Raw genomic sequence first — 19355 nt, forward strand, 5'->3', positions numbered from 1 at the left:
GGCATAACATAATTGTTCTCAGAGTTCCCCTACTCTGTTTGATTGACTGCCACTTGGAGACAGAGCTCCAGTCTCATTGAGTGGTGCCCAATGCAGTTATAATGTTAGTGTAAGGATTTACGCTTGCACAGTGGAACAGTTCTCCTCCTACCCCCATGTGCACCCTGTGCCCTCCCCACATCTGCTGATCAGATTTAGGTGATGGGAGAGGGAGGAAATTCCATTGCACGAGCATTAATCCTTGCACTAACTGAACAGGTTCCTTAGCACGACACTGGATACAACCCATCACACCTTACCAGAATATATATGTTCTTGCTTGTTTTATTTAGAAAGGTTTATAAACAGCTTAAACAGCTCTCTAAGCAGTGCACATAATAAAATTGTAGATGGAACACAACTGAAACCCACGAAACTATTCACTTGTTAAATTTATACCTCACCCTTCCTCCCAAAGGGTGTCAGATTAGGACTTGGGGGCCATGAAGCTCACTGGGTCACCCTGAGCCCATCGCTACCTCTCAGCCTAACCCTCCTCACAGGGTTGTTGGGATTAAATGAGAGGGAGAACCATGTATACCCCCTGAGCTCTTAGGAGAAAAAGGTGGGATATAAACACAATGACTAAGGTAAAGGTAAAGGTACCCCTGCCCGTACGGGCCAGTCGTGTCCGACTCTAGGGTTGTGCACCCATCTCACTTAAGAGGCCGGGGGCCAGCGCTGTCCAGAGATACTTCTGGGTCACGTGGCCAGCATGACGAAGCTGCTCTGGCGAGCCAGCAGCAGCGCAGCACACGGAAACGCCATTTACCTTCCCGCTATAAAGCGGTACCTATTTATCTACTTGCACTTAGGGGTGCTTTTGAACTGCTAGGTGGGCAGGAGCTGGGACCGAAAGACGGGAGCTCACCCCGCCACGGGGATTCGAACTGCCGACCATGCGATCGGCAAGCCCTAGGCGCTGAGGTTTTACCCACAGCGCCACCCTTAAACACAATGACTAGTATTTGCTTTTATTAAATATATAACCAGTTGTTCTTTCCAAAGGGCCCCAGGGTGTCAAACACAAAACTGATATTACAATAAAACGAAACGATAGCATTTATGTTGTGCATTTTAGTTCTGAGATTACTCCACCTATATTCTCCAAATATATTTTTTTATATTATATTTTTATTAGTTTTCAAATACAAAAACAAATTTATACATTCCATACATCTTATTTACATCTTACTTCTCTTTTTTGACTTCCCTCAATTTGTCTGCCATTCCTTCCTATTGTTACTTTTTACACATTTCTGCCCTTTTAACCCTTTCCCCTCACAGAGCTTCCTTAAAGCTTACAAACGTAATTTTATTATCACTCAGTTTTTGCATATATTGGATAAACTTTTCCCAATCTTCTGTAAATCTTTGATCTCGTCGATTCCGGATCCTTCCTGTCATTCTGTCCAGTTCTGCATAATCCATCATTTTAGTTCTCCATTCTTCTATCGTAGGTAATTCCTCCTGTTTCCATTTCTGGGCCATCAATATTCTTGCTGCTGTCACTGCATATAACTGTATTCTCCAAATAATCCTTACAACAGCCTTTTAGAGTGGGCTGCTGTGATGCTCGTGTCAGCATCAAATGTTAAAATGCGAGACAAACTTTTTTCATTGTTTGAAAATGCTGAGATAAGTGAATAAATGTCAACAGTCACCTAATTCAACTTTCAGCCATTCACAAAATTCATCTGGGTTTTCCAGCCAACCGGTTGCACAGGAGATGTAACAGCTGTTCCTGGCAATCATGCAAAGATGTAGGAGCTGTTTCCTAGACTACAGCAACTTGACATGTCGGTGTGACCTTGGCGTGTACTATAGTTAGTTGGATTACAGGTAAAAGCATCTACTCTCCCAATTTGCAGATGCTGGAGTGGGGGGAGAAATTGGATAGTGCAAATGTGTGAATGATAAGCAGGCCTGCTTCAATTTCCTTACTGCTCCAGATCCTAATCCAGCCAAACACAGGCATGAGTGACGGCCAAACTAGACATGACACCATTCAAACTAGACATGACGCCAACTTAGCAATTTTGTGAATGGCTTTAAAATAGGTGCAGGCAGCTCAATATGGAGGTCAAATGGCCGAAATATTGGGAAATTTTGGAACAAGATGGAGATAGACTGAAATTGCAGAGTTTTGAAAAACTAAAAAACAAAGTGCGAGATTGGCTTCATTATTTTCAGATAATGGAGGCATTTAAATTGGACAAGAAAATTGGCTTCCAGGTGGAAAAATCAAAATTAGAAACTGAACTGTTAGAACCCAAAACTAAGAATTTGTCAAGAATTTATAACTTGCTGCTGAAATGGAATACTCAGGATGAAACGGTAAAATCTGCTATGATTAAATGGGCACAAGACGTTGGACACAACATTATGTTCGCTGACTGGGAACAGTTATGGACCACAGGTATGAAATTTACGGCATGTAATGCCCTAAGAGAATATTATGAAAATGATATACAGGTGGTACATAACTCCAGTCAAGCTTGCAAAAATCTATCATTTGCCCGATAATAAATGTTGGAAATGTAAAGAAACTGAAGGTACATTTTTTCACCTTTGGTGGACGTGCCCAAAGATTAAGGCTTTCTGGGAAATGATATATAATGAATTAAAAAAGGTATTTAAATATACCTTTCTCAAGAAACCAGAGGCCTTTCTCCTGGGCATAGTCGGCCAAACGGTGTTAAAAAAGGATAGAACTTTCTTTATGTACACAACAACAGCAGCAAGAATACTCATCGCAAAGTATTGGAAGACACAAGAGCTTCCCACACTGGAGGAATGGCAGATGAAACTGATGGACTATATGGAACTGGCGGAAATGACTGGCAGAATCCGTGACCAGGGAGAAGAGTCGGTGGAGGAAGATTGGAAGAAATTCAAAGACTATCTGCAGAAATATTGCAAAATTAAAGAATGTTTGAGTGATGTTGGATTGAAAATAAGTGGCTTCCAGCTGTATAGGATTTAAAAATGGAAATTTGGTTTCTGAGGTAAAATTTAATGTTATATTATATTAAGATTAAAGATTGGGATTAAAAAAGAGGGAAAGAAATTGCTGGACAAATAATTTGAACTGGAATACAAAAGAGGGAGGTATGAGGAGGTCCAGAAAATAAGTAAATTTAAAAATGGAGATGAAAAGGTGGTATTGTTTTTAACTGTTTTCTTTTTTGTCTTTTGTTTTTTGTTTTTGTCTGGATTATGTATTGTGTACTTTTGAATTGTGTATTTCTTTTTTATTTTTAATTTTATTTTTATTGATGTGTTCTTTTTATTGGAAACCTTAATAAATATCATTATAAAAAAAAATAGGTGCAGGCAGCTTAATTAAGATTGGGACTGCAGGGAAGATCCCACTGCCCTTTCAGCTTAGACTAGTCAGTTTCATTTGGATATCCACTTGGATATATGGACTTAATATTAGGTCAATCATTCTCTTTTATTACACTCAGTGACCAGTATTGCCGGGGGGGGGGGTACATCTATATAAAATAAGACCAAACCGAACACAGAACCATTACAATCAAATTACTAGTTCCTGCATCGTACGATAAACCGCCAGTCATAAAGAACGAAATGGTAAGTTTGCTCAAAGTTGTCCCTGATGCGTTTTACATGCAGCAAGCAGCACAATATTTAGCCCCCCTGGAAGAGATGGATGTGTTCTGACCATTTTTATGTTTAAGTCAGGATCAGTTGAATGCTTTTATTGTTCATATTAGGTGATTAAATCTTATCTGCCCTGGGCGGGGAGGACGAGGGATAGTGCCGCTTGCCAGAATGCCCCCCTCTCACCAAACTTAGGGGTGTTCCACAAGGCCTTGCTGCTCGTTTTTCCTTCTCCAAGGGTGGAGAAGACCAGCAGCAATGCCTCACACCAGAAGCAATGGGTGGGTCGGGCGCCACCCCTTGCGCTTCCACCACCTGAGGCAGCTGCTTCACCTGCCTTCTGAGTGGGCTGCCTCTGATCTTCCTTGCCCCCTTCCCTGTGGTTCCATACAATTTATATTCATGCAGGTTCATTTTTTGGCTAGTCTGCCAGTGCTTTATAAGCAGCGGGTGTTTTGTCCTGAGCTCACCGCTTGAGGATGCAATAGCTTCATGTGACTTTACTATACCCTTGCCCCCATCCCTCCCTTTCAGGAGTGCTGTGACAAAGGCATGTAGCATTGCATAGTCTCTGCGGTCCTTACATCCTTACTGAGGTTGGGTATCACTTTCTTACAGCTAGTGATGCACCCATCAGCATGACAGTATGTACCATGTTCTCCCATAGTACTGATTTCACTGTGAACCACTGGCTCTATTAGAGGAGAGTAAAGGGGTGGCAGTCAGTAACACCATTAAGGGGTGTGGGTGTGTGGGTGTGTGTCAAAACCTATGGCAGCTCCTGTAATGCGAAAGCAAAGGTAGCCATGTTGCTTTTTGTGTGACCTGAACATACCAAATTTAGTTATTCCACAGCAGGATCCTAAACTGCAGGAAGACGATCTTAGTACAACCTAAAAACAACAACAGGTCTAAAAGTACCCAGTCATTACTGACAATGAACAGATATCCTGATTTGCTTCTAGGGTATTTACACGTCTTCCTGTTAGTCATTTGTTCATCCCACACTTCTACCTGGAGAAAGTCCATAGTTTTGTTGCATGAGGACAACAGAGGGCTTTTAATCGACTTTGTGCAAAACTATGTGGTTGAATCCCTCTTGCAAAATGCTGATAGCATGGACACAGGCACTCTAACTCTTCTTAACATGACTGGTCCTTTCTTCCCACTCAAATTCTTATTTTAATATTTGCAAAAAGATACATGAATATTTTAATGAATTAGCACATAAATTATTCTCCCGAGTGTGCATTTCAAAAACAATAAAATTCACAAATCCTCAAATAAATGCCACCTTGTTTTGATTGCAATTTTGGTAGCTGTTATATTACTGTATTGTGGAAAAACAAACAAACAAACAAGCCAACTGGGCACACAATTTGCCCCCCCTCCCAATACACAATCCATCCTTTCCCCATTCATAAATTTTCATCAAATGGGATATCCATTTTAGAAATATTGTCTTTCCCTTTCCCATAATCCCATACACAAGTACAGCCTGTGTGTCCAAATATAAGGCCTAAGCACATTTTGACGCAAGGCAGGACTGAGAGACGGAAGATATTTTTAATGTATATTTTTAAAAGGTCTTGTTAGGAACCGTCAGCTGTAACAGATGTATTGTAACATAAGTTCTTGTACCAAAATGTTAGTCTTTAAGGAACCACAAGACTTCATATGTATATGTGTGTTTGCTTTCACACAGCTTTGCCTCTGGAAAATAACGCATCTTGTAAATTCCGCTTGATCAGGGCTTAACTCGCAGCTTCCAGCACATTCATAACAAAGAAAACTACATCTCCCAGAATGCACCAGGGCTCGTTGCTCTAAGCCACGGTCCCGTTTACCTGTCACGGCTTGCAGCTCTGTGCTTTCTCCGGCAGCAGAGACAAGACAGATTGCATCAGCCTGAGATGTTTTCTGCAGCCTCTTCCCACCCGAACAAAAGCAACGTTAGGGGACCGAGGCTCACCAAGGCTGGATTGCAGGCAGACATGGTCCTCTCAGCCTGGTGGGTGTGCCACTGCTCCTAGTGATGCCTGTCTGCTCATGTAGCCTCGCCTTGTTGCAAGGGGATCTGAGAAACTTCCAGATGTAAAAGGCTGAAGGGAGAGAGAAACAGGACTGCAGAACAGGTACGCTTGATCCCAGAAAAATGACAAGCCAATCCATGCCTGGGGTCTGCGTTAACGCGCCAATCAGGGCTGAAGATCCACAGATGGCTCAACAAAGTGCCATTCTACAGGACCAGAGAAAACATCAGGCAGGGCCACAGGGCCACCTGGACTCTGGAAAGTGGGTTGGGCTCCATAGCCAAGGAGAAAAGGACCGGGAAGAAGCAATGGACACCTTGGCTCAGGCTCTGCTGAGTTCCATCGGCCATCAGCCTTGCCCTTCCCGAAATGACCTGGAAAATGGACGGTCCTCATCGTCGTCAGAAGCAGCAGGGTTGGAGCTTCACCAGATCCTGGTGTTATTGCTCAGGCTCTCCAGAAGCTGCCCTTTCAGAGAGGTCAGAGAGCGATGCTCACAAATGCTAAAGGCTGCCCAGGTAAGATGCCAAGTCTAGGCAGGCTGGTTACAGATTAAAGGCAGAATGACAGAACATGGTCTAAACCGCCTACATTAAACGAGCTCACAGGAGACAACTTGTGTAAATCATAGAATCGTAGAGTGGGAAGGGACTATGAGGGTCATCATCCTCATCAACTTTATTGCACTAGCCAAAGGCCATGGCATCATTCACAAAGGAAACAAAAAAGAAAAACAACAATAACCATAAAAACATCAGGCACTGCAAATACAATAAACCACGGTCACGTCTCCTATAAATTGTTTGTTGCATACAATAGAATAGCAGGGGGTTCTCAGATAGAATATGCCAGCTTAAATGTCCGAATCACCTTTGCAATTGACCGCTATTTTATCTAGTTCTTTTCTCCTGATCTTCTTAGCTGCCAACGCATATAGTGCTACTTTATGAGTTACGAAGTCATGAGGGTCATCTAGTCCAACCCCCTGCAATGGAGGAAGCTTTTGCTCAACATTGGGCTCAAACACACGACCCTGAGATTAAGAGTCTCATGCTCTTCCAAAATCCCTAGTGGAACAAGAGAAATGGCTCCAATGCAGGAGCTCTGTCTCCTCGCTTGGGATGTTGTGTTGGGAATATGTGGATGTTCAGCGCCAACAGGTACTCTGCACATGATCAGGGGCACTTCCTTATTTGTTATTACTTCTAATGCGACAGGGTCACTAGGGTGGAACGGAAAATAGGTTTTCAGTCCTAGTTCAGAATTAAGGCCTAGCAAAATCTTCCATACCATCCTACTGGCCTCAGCTGAGCTATGTCACCATAGATGATAACATTCTATATTTTATAACAACTTATATTTGCAGGCAGCCGTAAGGGCTAGAATTCTTTTCAAGATGTTGAACTGTACCAGCACCATTCTGTGCACTTGTACAATATGCACGCAATCAAGAAATCATATAACAATAAATGTAATAAAAAACAGTCCCTGAATTTCAGATAAGGCTGTCTGTGACCAGACCTGGAATAGTTTCTTCACTGTCCCCAAAATGAGAAGGAAGTAGCAACTTCTTCATATATATTTCCTGAGTAAGAGAGGCCCCATCTGCACTATGTATTTTAAAAAGTATCATATGACTTCAAACAGTCATGAGTTCCTCCAAACAATTCTGGGAACTGTTGACCCCTATTCCCCTCACAGAGCTACAATTCCCAGCGTTCCCTGGGAAGAGGGATTGTTAAACAACTCTGACAGTTGCAACTCGAAGGGAGGGGGGAGTCTCCTAACCAGACCCTCCAAGTGTCCTTATTTTCCAGGGAGAGTCCCGGGTTTACAGAAGCTGTCCTGGTTTCTGATTTGATCCCGAAATGTCCTGCTTTTCCTTAGGACATCCCTATTTTCATCAGAGAAATGTTTGGAGGGTACAGAATAGGAAGTCCCTATTTTCATCAGAGAAATGTTGGAGGGTACAGAATAGGACGTCCCTATTTTCATCAGAGAAATGTTGGAGGGTACAGAATAGGACGTCCCTATTTTCATCAGAGAAATGTTGGAGGGTACAGAATAGGACGTCCTTATTTTCGTCAGAGAAACGTTGGAGGGTATGCAACTCTCAGCACCCTTAGCAAACTACAATTCCCAGGATTCACTGGGGGAAGCCAAGCCTGTTTAAAGTGGCATGATCATGGGCGTAGCCAGGGGGTGGGGTGGGCAGCTACACCCCCCATTCAAGCAGGGGGTGGGGTGGGCAGCTCCCCCCCCCCATTCAAGCAAATCAATAAAAATCATGAATGTAGCCAAGGGGTGGCAGGGAGGGGCAGCTTCCCCCCCAAAATTAATAAAAATCAATAAAAATGCATAACTAACTGAGGTTCTGCATCCCCAAAGAAAAGATCTGCTCCCCTAACAAAAATCCTGGCTACACCCATGATAAAAATACTTAACTAACTGAGGTTCTGCCTCCCCCACCAACATGAAGCCTGCCCCCCTAACATAAATTTGCAGGCACAGAAGGAATCAAAATGCAAAATGCTCCAAGAAGGGCTTGCTGTTAGTGTCCATCAGCTCATTGACTCTGCCAGTGAGTGCCTTTAATGTGACAAGATGGTTGTCCCTGCCCACCCGTCAAAGTGGCTTCTGGGTGGTGGGGGAAAGTGAAGACCTGTGTTGCCGAGCTGAAACTGGGCTCCCCAGCCCTGGCATAAGGCAATCAGGCAAGGGGACAGGACTGGCTTGGTTAAACACCAAGCATCAAAACATTGACTGCCGCATACAGAGTGAAAGCCTGCAGGAGCAAAACAGTCTTTAATAACGCAGCACAGGAAGGGGCCAGCTGTACTTCACAGTGCCAGGTGTTCCATTATCTAGGTGCACTGGCACGATGAAGGCCCTCTGTGTAACACGGAGATGTGTTTGCTGCAAGCCTGTCCTTATTTTCCTTTGTGAAATGTTGGAAGGTGTGACGAACACAAAAGGCCCCTCGCAGAGCAAATCCTGTCACTTCACACGCAGCTTGCAACTGCAGGGGTGTGTTTTGAACTGGAGTGCAACTACCTTTTTCAAGCGTATCTTTTTTTAAAAAAATAAATGTATTTTTATTAAAGATTTTATTGGTTTACAAAAGTATGTGCAATGTCTCTCTCTTTTTTTCCCTCCAAGTAACATTTTTTACAGATCAGTTTCATTTGTTGAGACATTAGGAAGAAAAGGGGGAAAGAGGTGGAGGGGGGGGGAAGGTGAGTGGGGGAGGGGTCGGGTGGTGATGTTTCTATTTTACTTAATATATGTGGGGTTTTGTGTCAGCGTCGCTTGTGCAGGTTCTCTGCTATTCACTTGTGTTCCTTTGGTGGTGAGAGAGGTTGGGGTTGGCCTAGGGTGTGGTTGTTTATTTGGGGTTGGCTGTGGTGATCTTTGTTTTCATGTGTGAGTGGGATGGGTGGGTTACCCATATTGATTTGTATGCTGTTGGTGGATTTTTGTCATTGTCTTGTTGGGCTGTGTATGTGATAAAGGGGAGCCATACCGGGGTGAAGGCGTCTTCTTCTGTATGTCCCCGTGTCAGTTTCAGTTTATTGGTTAATTTTTCTAGTAGGGCTGTTTCCCATACTATTTGGTACCATTGGTCCATGTTTACTCCTGACAGGTCTCTCCAGTGTCTGGTTATGGTGTTTCTGGCTGCTGAAAGTAGGTGGGTTATGAATTCTTTGTGGTGTAAATGGGCATTATTGTCTTGGAAGATGTTTAGTAGGGCCAATTCCTGGGGTGATTTCTAATACTTGCTTAGTTATTTTACATATTTCTCATATGGCTGTTGTCCAGAACAGTTGGATTTTGGGGCACTCCCACCACGTGTGGAGGTATGTGCCTGTGGAGGTGCACCCTCTCCAGCATTTTGGTGAGGTTCCTGGGCGTATTAGAGAAGAAGCAAACACTTTCTTGGCTTTTAAATTAGCAGAAGACAGGCTGTTGCAGGAGAAACCAATGCAGCAGGGCACATGTATTAACTTTCTGCAACATACAATTGTGTATTTGACCATGATCCTTGGTTTCATATAATAGGATGTTACAAGCATGGCCCTATTTTTACCTTTGGCAATTGATTTAATGTATTTATATATACCACCACCCCGCCTGCATTTCAGCATCAAAACAACCCTGTGAGGTAGGTTAGGTTGTGAAGCAAAACTGCATTTTTTATAATAAAGAACCATGTGTTTATCTGGAAAAAACTACTATTTAATGCTGGTGAATTTCCACAAGAACTTTAAAAATAAAATTAACTGATGTAGAAATGTGGAGGACAGAACATAAGAGTGGAAAAATGAGGAACTGAGAGCAACAGAAATTGACAGATTTCTCCCTCTCTATCCAGTTCTAACTCCCCCACGGCCTGTAGAGAGAGGCTTTGCAGGAATCTTTGCAGGAATCTTCCGACAGAATCGGCAGAGGGGAGTCCAGCAGGTGTGAGAGGTGTGGAAAAACCCACATGTTCCTTTTAGAAATCCCCCTCTTGATTCCATTTTCCTTTCTGTTTGTGTTAGGAAGATGAAAGACTGAGGGGTTCCAGCAAGTCTAGTTGTTTGGGATGCTTCATGGCTCCCGTTGCTCAGTCCCAGCTCCTGCCCACCTAGCAGTTCAAAAGCACGTCAAAAGTGCAAGTAGATAAATAGGTACCACTCTGGCGGGAAGGTAAACGGCGTTTCCGTGTGCTGCTCTGGTTCGCCAGAAGCGGCTTAGTCATGCTGGCCACATGACCTGGAAGCTGTCTGTGGACAAAAGCTGATGAGATGAGCACGCAACCCCAGAGTCGTCCGTGACTGGCCCTAACGGTCAGAGGTACCTTTACCTTTACCTAACAACTCTCAGCACTCTGAAAACCAGGACTGTTTAAGGAAAACCAGGACTGTTTAAGGGGGTTCGATACTGCTTTCAGAGTAGGCTGCAGATGGGGCCTAAGAATCTTGCTCATTCCAGCATGAAGGGGTGGGGTGGGGGGCAACAGAAAGAAATGTACTGTGAGAATTGAGGCTGCAGTCCTAACCCATTATTACCTGGGAGTAAGCCCTGTTGAATTCAATAGGATTTACTTCTGAGTAGACATGCTTAGGATTGCATTGCAAATTGATTGTGCAGTTGGGGATATGAGGTTTAATAAGAAAGCTAGGCTATTAGAAAGAAATAGACAGTAAATATGAATACCGTTCCATTTTAAATCTTCAAAAACCTATATTGATGGTATGCTAGAAGTTTCCATTACTCTCCAAAGCCCCATTTATTGTAATCCAGTTTCCCCTCCCGCCCGCACTCTTCCTTTCTGGATGAGAGCCTGTCAAGAGAGAAAAAATTAACACTGGGTAAAATTGGAAAAGAAGTTGTTCCATTAAATTATCTCTCTCTCTCTCTCTCTCTTCTCATCAAGCTCTTGAATATATATATTGATTTCCCCAGTGCCTTTGGGCAATCATGAATTTCTTTTCTATTTGTGCACTAATGGCAGGCCAGGTGTCTTAGATATTACTTCTGATTACAAAGGATATAATAATTTGATCTAGTCAAGCAAATACTGCAGACTGGAAGCCTCCCCCGTTAGCATTTTTGGATTTCTCCTCAACCCAACCCTTCTCCCCAAGTGCCATCAGGATTTCTGGAAAGTTCACCCATATGCTGGCATTTGGTTCCTGAAGGTGTCACCCACTGCTGCATGGTCAAGGTCTTTCCCGTTTTGCCCAGAGTGGACTCCAAACCTCAAAAGTGGTCCAGAAAATAGGAGAGAGGAAGAAAAGTCTGGCAGCACACTGCAGCGGCTGGGCAGATGTGAGGCCCTTTCACAGAACTCCCTAAAGTGTAAAGTATTGTTGATTTTTCAAATTTGGATTGTGTCCTAATGAACTCTTCTTATATGGCAGTGGTTTTCAACCAGCATGCTGGGGCACGCAGGGGTGCCTTGAATGATGGTCAGGGGTGCCAAAGGCAACACTGGCCTCTGTCCCTTTTTCCTTCCCTCCCTCCTCTAATGCCCTCTTGCGCCTCTGCCTGCCAAAGGCTTGCACAGCTGTTTGTTGCAGCAGCCCTGGCTACAAGCTCCCCAGGCGAATGGTGCCTCCGAGGCTGGCCATGGGGTGTTTCCCAGGTCCCTGTGGGGCAGGGTGAGGAGGCACTTCTCTTTGGGGCAGGTGGGGCAGCTCAGAGACCAGGGGCGGCAGCTATGGCTGCCCTGAGGACTCCAAGGAGAGGGGAGAAGAGAGGAAGCTGAGGGAACACTCCACAAGGAAGGGTGTTTGAAAAGGGGTGAGGGGCTGCCAGCTCTGCAGGCAAGGGGTGACAGAACTGGGCTCCTGAGCCTCACAGGGGTGCCACAGAAAGGATGTAGTTGGTCAAGGGAGCCATGGACGCAAAAGGGTTGAAAACCTGTTATATGGGATCAGACCATTGTTGACACATCAAGTTTTAGTAGGGTGTTCTCCAGGGATGGAAAACCTGTGGCCCTGCGATAGCAAATGATATAAAATTTATATCAAAAGACAGGATTTCTGGAGAAAAGGACAAAATTTCAGGTGCAGTTTAACAATCAACCCCTCTTCACAGGAAACACTGGGAATCATAGTTCTGTGAGGGGGACAGGTGGTGCATAGCAGCTCACAGCAACCATAACAAACTAGACTTCCCAGGATCCCTAAGGAAAAGCCATTGACTGTTTCAAGAGGTATGATACTGCTTTAAATGTATAGTGCAGATGGGGGCCGAAGCCCCACTCTGAGCAAACCCATTAAAATTAACAGACATAAGATTTGTTGTTGTTGTTGTTGTTTAGTTGTTTAGTCGTGTCCAACTCTTCGTGACCCCATGGACCAGAGCACGCCAGGCACTCCTGTCTTACACTGCCTCCCGCAGTTTGGTCAAACTCATGCTGGTAGCTTTGACAACACTGTAGACATAAGGTAGTCATGTTCATTAACTTCAATTGGTCTAGTCAGAGTAGGACTTGGGCCTATACCTTTGAAACACTATACCTTTAAAGCAGTATCATACCACTTTAGTCATGAAAACTGCCCTCTCCAAAGTAGGACACATGGCTACTCTACAACGAAGCCTAGCCTTTAGTTATAATTTATTTCATTTCTGCATCTCTTCCTGTGAAGTGTCCCAAAGTGATGAATAACATCACTTAGGAGCACGAGTATATATAAGGTAAAGGGACCCCTGACCATTAGGTCCAGTCGTGACCGACTCTGGGGTTGTGGCGCTCATCTTGCTTTATTGGCCGAGGGAGCCGGCGTACAACTTCCGGGTCATGTGGCCAGCATGACTAAGCCACTTCTGGCGAACCAGAGCAGCGCACGGAAACGCCGTTTACCTTGCCGCCGGAGCGGTACCTATTTATCTACTTGCACTTTGACGTGCTTTCGAGCTGCTAGGTTGGCAGGAGCAGGGACCGAGCAACGGGAGCTCCCCCCGTCGTGGGGATTCAAACCACCAACCTTCTGATCAGCAAGCCCTGATAGGCTAATATGGGATCCTGACTCTTTTGGGAGCAGGGTGTTCTTCCACTCCCGACCATGCTGCGCTGCAACCTTTGTATGGAAGCATTTCCCCCTTAGGAGACTCTCTGAATCACCTTGGCAAACAATGGCCTAATTCGCCCAAGATGTTTGATCTTGGTTGCAAAACAGGAATGGAGGATCCCTCCCAGTCGCAACAATGTCCAGATGAGGCCAATTTAAATCGGAGCAAACAACAAGAGATTAAAGGCTCATTGGCGATCTGGAGTGCAGTGGAGTAGGAAAAGTTGGGTTCTTTGAAAGGGAGCAGATGGGGAGACAGGGAACTTCTTCGCTTGGATCTGCCTTAGAAGTGAGAGACGGGGGATATTCCTGGAGGCCACTGATGCTTGAGAGAAAGAGGGGTACACCAGTTGAGAAGGCCCTTAGGAAGTCCCCTCCTATACTGGTGCCCCCACCACCCAACTACAGGTTGGTTTACACCATAGCAACAGTAGGTAGTTACGTGTCACCATCTTAAATTTCCCACAGTGGGGTGTCAGATTATAATGCCAGTGTGTCATAGTGTGGAACCAGAACCTGAGAGACCAGGGTTCACAATCCCCACTCCCTGCCATGAAACTCACTGGATGACCTTGGACCAGTCACTGTCTCGCAGCCCAGCCTTCCTTACTGTTTTTAGGACAAAATAGGGAGGGAGGGAACCATGTATGCTGCTTTGAGCTCCTTGGAGGAAAAATGGGATAGAAATGCAATAAATAAGTACACACACAACACACATACAGATATTTTGAGGACTCACCTTATTTGTATGACTGTAAGTTGCTTTAAACTGTTTTCAGTATTGCGTATTAATGTTGCAACCTGCCCTGGGAACTTAAGGTGAATAGTGCATTAATAATAATATTAATTGGAGCAATTAAAGGGCACATCAGGCAGGAGCATATCATACTAGCGGTAAACATGTTGACCATGGCATGCATTTAATTATAACGCGTGTGGAGATTGGCTCCTTTACCATTATTGGTCAATAGAAGTGGAAGATGTGGAATGTCATTTGTATGAATAAGGAATGACTCCATAGTGATTTCTCGGCGGTGGGGGGAGGTTTCCATTTGTGCTATTTTGCAACAGATATAGTTGGATGGAATTATCACCTCAGGGCCTCTCCAGACTTCCTTTTTATTGTGCATTTGTGATGATATGTGCTCATAATGGTATTAGGGCAGTTATACACAATTCTGCTTTCATAATACCATTTGTACCTGCAAAGGTTTTGGGGTGGCCATATTGCTTTGTTTTGAATCAGTGCACGTTCCATAGCTTCCTGCTGAAATTCCTGCTGAAACTTTTTGTACCACCAGTGTTCCAGGGTGTTGTTATTGTTTGACCTGCTTTAGCCGTGCTAGAATGCAAGAGTGCTGCTCCAGGTAGCAATTATGCAGTAACTTTGGGGAGGCATCGCAGAACAACTAACAAAATGGAACGATGTGTGTGGATGGTCCGGCCTGAATCCACTCTGAATGACATGTTGGTGAATAAACCTGCACATAGACAAATGACACCAGTCTAGAGGTTTTCAAAGGCTTTCCATGCAGAGATTAAGGACTGAATCTCTCTCACTCACACCCTGTATTGTGGGTTCTGAAGCAATCTCTGAGGATTCTGAGGTTGAGAGACGATCCCAAATGGGTAAATCTGGCGACAGATTTGTGGCATGTGCTGTTACACCTTTGTATAAAGAAAAGCAGCCCCGGTGCTAATTTCTCCTACTTCTCCATCCCCAAAAGGCACAGCTGTCACTCAAGCTGTCACTCTGAGGCTTGACACAGTCACATTTCCCTCTGCCTGGAAGTTAATGAACCTAGGAGGAGATGTTCTCCTTCCACCATTGGCCTTTCCCTGAACTTATGGCCTTTTTGTAAGATGTGAATAGGCTGATAGGTTCCCTAGAGAGTGGCTGGGTCTGTAAGAAGAAGGACGCAGGCTGGCAGCTGATGGCGGTCTCTTTTTTGGGTTCCTCTGTCTGGGACGGGCGTGAGCATTAATTTGTCTCCCATAGGGTCAAACTGATACCATATTTGGAGGAAGGAGCTATGGTAGCTGACTTGGCCCCCTCCATATGCCATTGGACTCATCCCCAGCCAGCATGTGCAATGGTCAGTCAGGGATGATGGGAATTGTGGGCGGTCAAAATAGGGAGGGCAGCTCATTGGCCTTCCCTGGCAATAACATTTTCTTCCACATCAATCCACTCGTTCTCTAACATCAGCGGCTGAGCACCTCCTGGTAGTCCCTACACAGGATGAAGTATGTGATGTGGTTGTCCAGGAAAGGGCCTTTTCTGTGGTGGCTCCTTGTATATGAACATCCTTTCCTACTGAGATGTGCATCACCCTATCTCATGACCCATCTAGTCCAACATTTTTGATGCAACAGCAGAACGCGGCAGGAAGATTAGAACCAGGACCATTGTCAAGCGGCAGGGGCTGGTGATAACACAATCTTCCTTGAGGAAACCCTTTGTTGAGCCACAGAGTTGTGCAATGGCGAATGCAAAAAAGAAAAAGAAGAAGAAGAAGACCCCATCTCTTGCTTTGTTGCCTGCAGGCTGGTGGGCCTTTCCCCACTCCTGCAGCTAATAAAAATCAATATGGGGTGTGAGGAGCCTCTAGAGCTACAGCAGAAGCTTCGTCCTCCATGGCCCTCCTTTATTTGTAGTGTTATTTGCCCAGATTGGCTGAGGAACTGCCTCTCCTCTGCACTGCAACGACCCATTCAATGGCTGCTCTGAGAGGCACTCTCACTCTCAGGCAAGGTGCAAAGGCACGGTCCTCTAATTGGTAGGCGTCCCTGATTCAAGCTGTTGCCGGGCAGAAGAGGGCGGGGGGAGCAAAGAAAGACCTGGGATGTTTTGTTGCAGAGCATTTCTGTTTTCTGGACTTCGCCGCATGGAAGTCTTCAGATCAGACAGCAGAGATTGCTGTCTGGGACCTGGTTTTAAAATAGCTTCTGGTTGGAATGAAGTAGAGCTGAAAATGACCAGGGTGGGAGACAGTCCAGGTTTCTTCCAACTAGGTTCAAATGTTTGTTTTCATCCATTAGTAAGTGGCAAGTGGCAAAGCAGCATTATGAGACCCTTGGAGAGATGTGCGGCTCGATCTTGCGCATAGGGAAGTAACTCCCACTTTAGTCACTGTTGCTTGCTTCTGTACTTGTTTGATTTCCCTACATGCCCTCCACCCTTCTCCGTATGAGTTGCAAACAGTATAAAAATATAACATCGGTTACATTCCTTTTTCGATCCTATGAAAATTAATTTCAAATTATACACCAAAACTATAGGGTAGTAGCCAATGCTAGTACTACTCAGAGTAGATCCACTGAAATGAGTGAGCCTGAATAAGTTAGATCTATTAATTTCAATGGGTCCACTCTCAATAAAACTTACTTCAAATATTGCCCTCTATAACTATACTACACCTACTGTAACTATTTTTATATGTAACTATATATTTATTTTAAGAGTGTGTGTGTGTGTGTGTATTGTCTGATAGTATCCATTGTCAAATCGCTACTAATTATGTTGCTGGATTATTTACCATTGTGTTGCTTGTTTGTCAACACAGGCGACTCTCAATTTATGCTGGCTTATGTTCCTGAAATACTGTGTAAAGTCAAAATTGCGTATAGTCAAAACACACAGGCTTCAATGGCAGGTGGGATTGTCAAAGTATTTTTTTCAAGATGTTCACCCTATTTCTGCCCCTTTAATTTTTTTTTTTTTAATGCCAAGCGCCTAAAAAGAATGCACACAATTTAAACATGTGTAAGTTATCTGTACAGTGTTTTATTTATTATTGTTTATTTCTATTTAAATTTTGTAAAGCTATAAATTAATTTTTAAAAAAATGCAGGAATAAAAGTGGATAAGATTTTTATTTTCTTTATTTTTTAACAGAATGCATATGTTGCCCAATTACAAAGTTTTATGGGTGACTTATAACAAGAATAAAAACATTACGTGAGATGGTGTTGCAGTAGCTGTGCTTTGGAACCCCCTGCCTATAAACAAGAGGCAGGCACCTTCATGATGCAGTTTTAGGCCCCTGCTAAAATCTTTTTTTTTATTATTTCAGTAGATCCACCCAGACACATAATTTGGTTGTGAATACTTGTTTTGAAATTCTGCTTATTTTTTTTTAATCTGTATTGGATTCATCATCATTGTTTTATACATGCCACTTGGATTATTATTATTTAATTAAGTGGTTTACAAAATTTGTTAGGCAGTGTAAAATGCAGTGATAAACCGCCAAAACAAAACAAAAATATAATACAGTGTCAAAACTGTGCCAGCAGGAAATAAAGCCAGTGTGTGTTACAGTCACAAAAAATCTTATCTTTGGGGAAAGCGGGTGTTTTTGACAAGACCTCCCTATCAATTATACTTGCCAGTAATATCAAATCAAATAGCATCGCAGAATTTGCCAGTATGTAATTGAATCCCACCTGAAAGCAGCAACCGTCCAGAAGCAAAGCCAGTGAAAAGGTATCAAGGTCTTCCTAGATGTTGCAGGCGAGATCTATGATTGAAGTAAGCCATTATAACAAGTCAGCTCTGAGTATAAATAACACTGGATATAATACCTTCTATATTTGCCTTGTTTGGAACCACATCATATTTGACCCATTTGGCACAGAACACAAAGACAAGCCACAAGCAAGCAGGCAGGTTCCTGGAGAGAAGATCATGGTAACTTTTTCATTTTCTGGTCCTGCCGTCTCCACTCTTCTGTGTGCTACGTTCAATCCTGGGCTTATTTCCTCCAAACAAACCATAAGCAGTAAGCCATAGAACATAGAACCTTGGCTGCAGCTCCTGGTTTGTCCAGAGCAAGATAAACCACCTATTCAGGTCTGGACATAAGGCAAAGCCAAACCATGGCTTAGCTCCCAGCAGTGCAGCAGCAGGACGTGAGAAGGAGCAAAGTGGCTGCAATCTTCTCTCCAGGAACCCACACGGTTTGCTCATTTGCCATGGTTTGGCTTAGCGTTATGTGCAAACTGGGCCACTGACAGCTCATAACGCATTGTCAACAACCAATATATATAGCCCAACATCTCTTTCCTCTTTTGTGGTTTCCAGCTTGTTGAGTCATTTGCTGAAAATAAAATATATGATCTCATTTTGTTTAATCCCTTAAAAAAAAGAACTCAGGTATCTTAAAAACAACATTTTACTGATGTCTATGTGTGTCCAGTGGAGGTTTGAGGGCAGACCAGGAAAGGATCAGTTTTCATGACTTACCGTATTTTTCGCTCCATAGGACGCACTTTTTCCCCTCCAAAAATGAAGGGGAAATGTGTGTGCGTCCTATGGAGCGAATGCAGGCTTTCGCTGAAGCCTGGAGAGCGAGAGGCATCGGTGCGCACCGACCCCTCTCGCTCTCCAGGCTTCAGGAAGCTATCCGCAAGCCTTGCAAGCCCGGCGGGAGTTCCCGCGGGCTCACAAGGCTTGCGGGCAGCAGCCTGCAGCCCCGGCGAGTGTCCGCAAGCCTTGCGCGCCCGGCAGGAGGTCCCGCCGAGCGCGCGAGGCTTGGGGCAGCAGCCTGTCGCCCGAAGCACGGGGAGCCCTCCGGAGGGCTCCCTGTGCTTCGGGCGAGTGTCTGCAAGCCTTGCGCGCCCGGCAGGAGGTCCCGCCGAGCGCGCAAGGCTTGGGGCTGCAGCTTGTCGCCCGAAGCACGGGGAGCCCTCCGGAGGGCTCCCCGTGCTTCGGGCGAGTGTCTGCAAGCCTTGCGTGCCCGGCAGGAGGTCCCGCCGAGCGCGCAAGGCTTGGGGCTGCAGCTTGTCGCCCGAAGCACGGGGAGCCCTCCGGAGGGCTCCCCGTGCTTCGGGCGAGTGTCTGCAAGCCTTGCGTGCCCGGCAGGAGGTCCCGCCGAGCGCGCAAGGCTTGGGGCTGCAGCTTGTCGCCCGAAGCATGCGAGGCTTGGGGCGGCAGCCGCGGGGGGGGGATAATTTTTTTTTATTCATTTCCCCCCCCCAAAAAAACGAGGTGCGTCCTATGGGCCGGTGCGTCCTATAGAACGAAAAATATGGTACTAAGGCAGCAGTCCTGAACTCACTCGATAGGAAGGAAGCCCCACTGAACTTAGCA

The sequence above is a fragment of the Podarcis pityusensis genome (genome assembly GCF_964106645.2).
Source record: "Podarcis pityusensis genome assembly, chromosome: 8".
NCBI lineage: Eukaryota > Metazoa > Chordata > Lepidosauria > Squamata > Lacertidae > Podarcis > Podarcis pityusensis.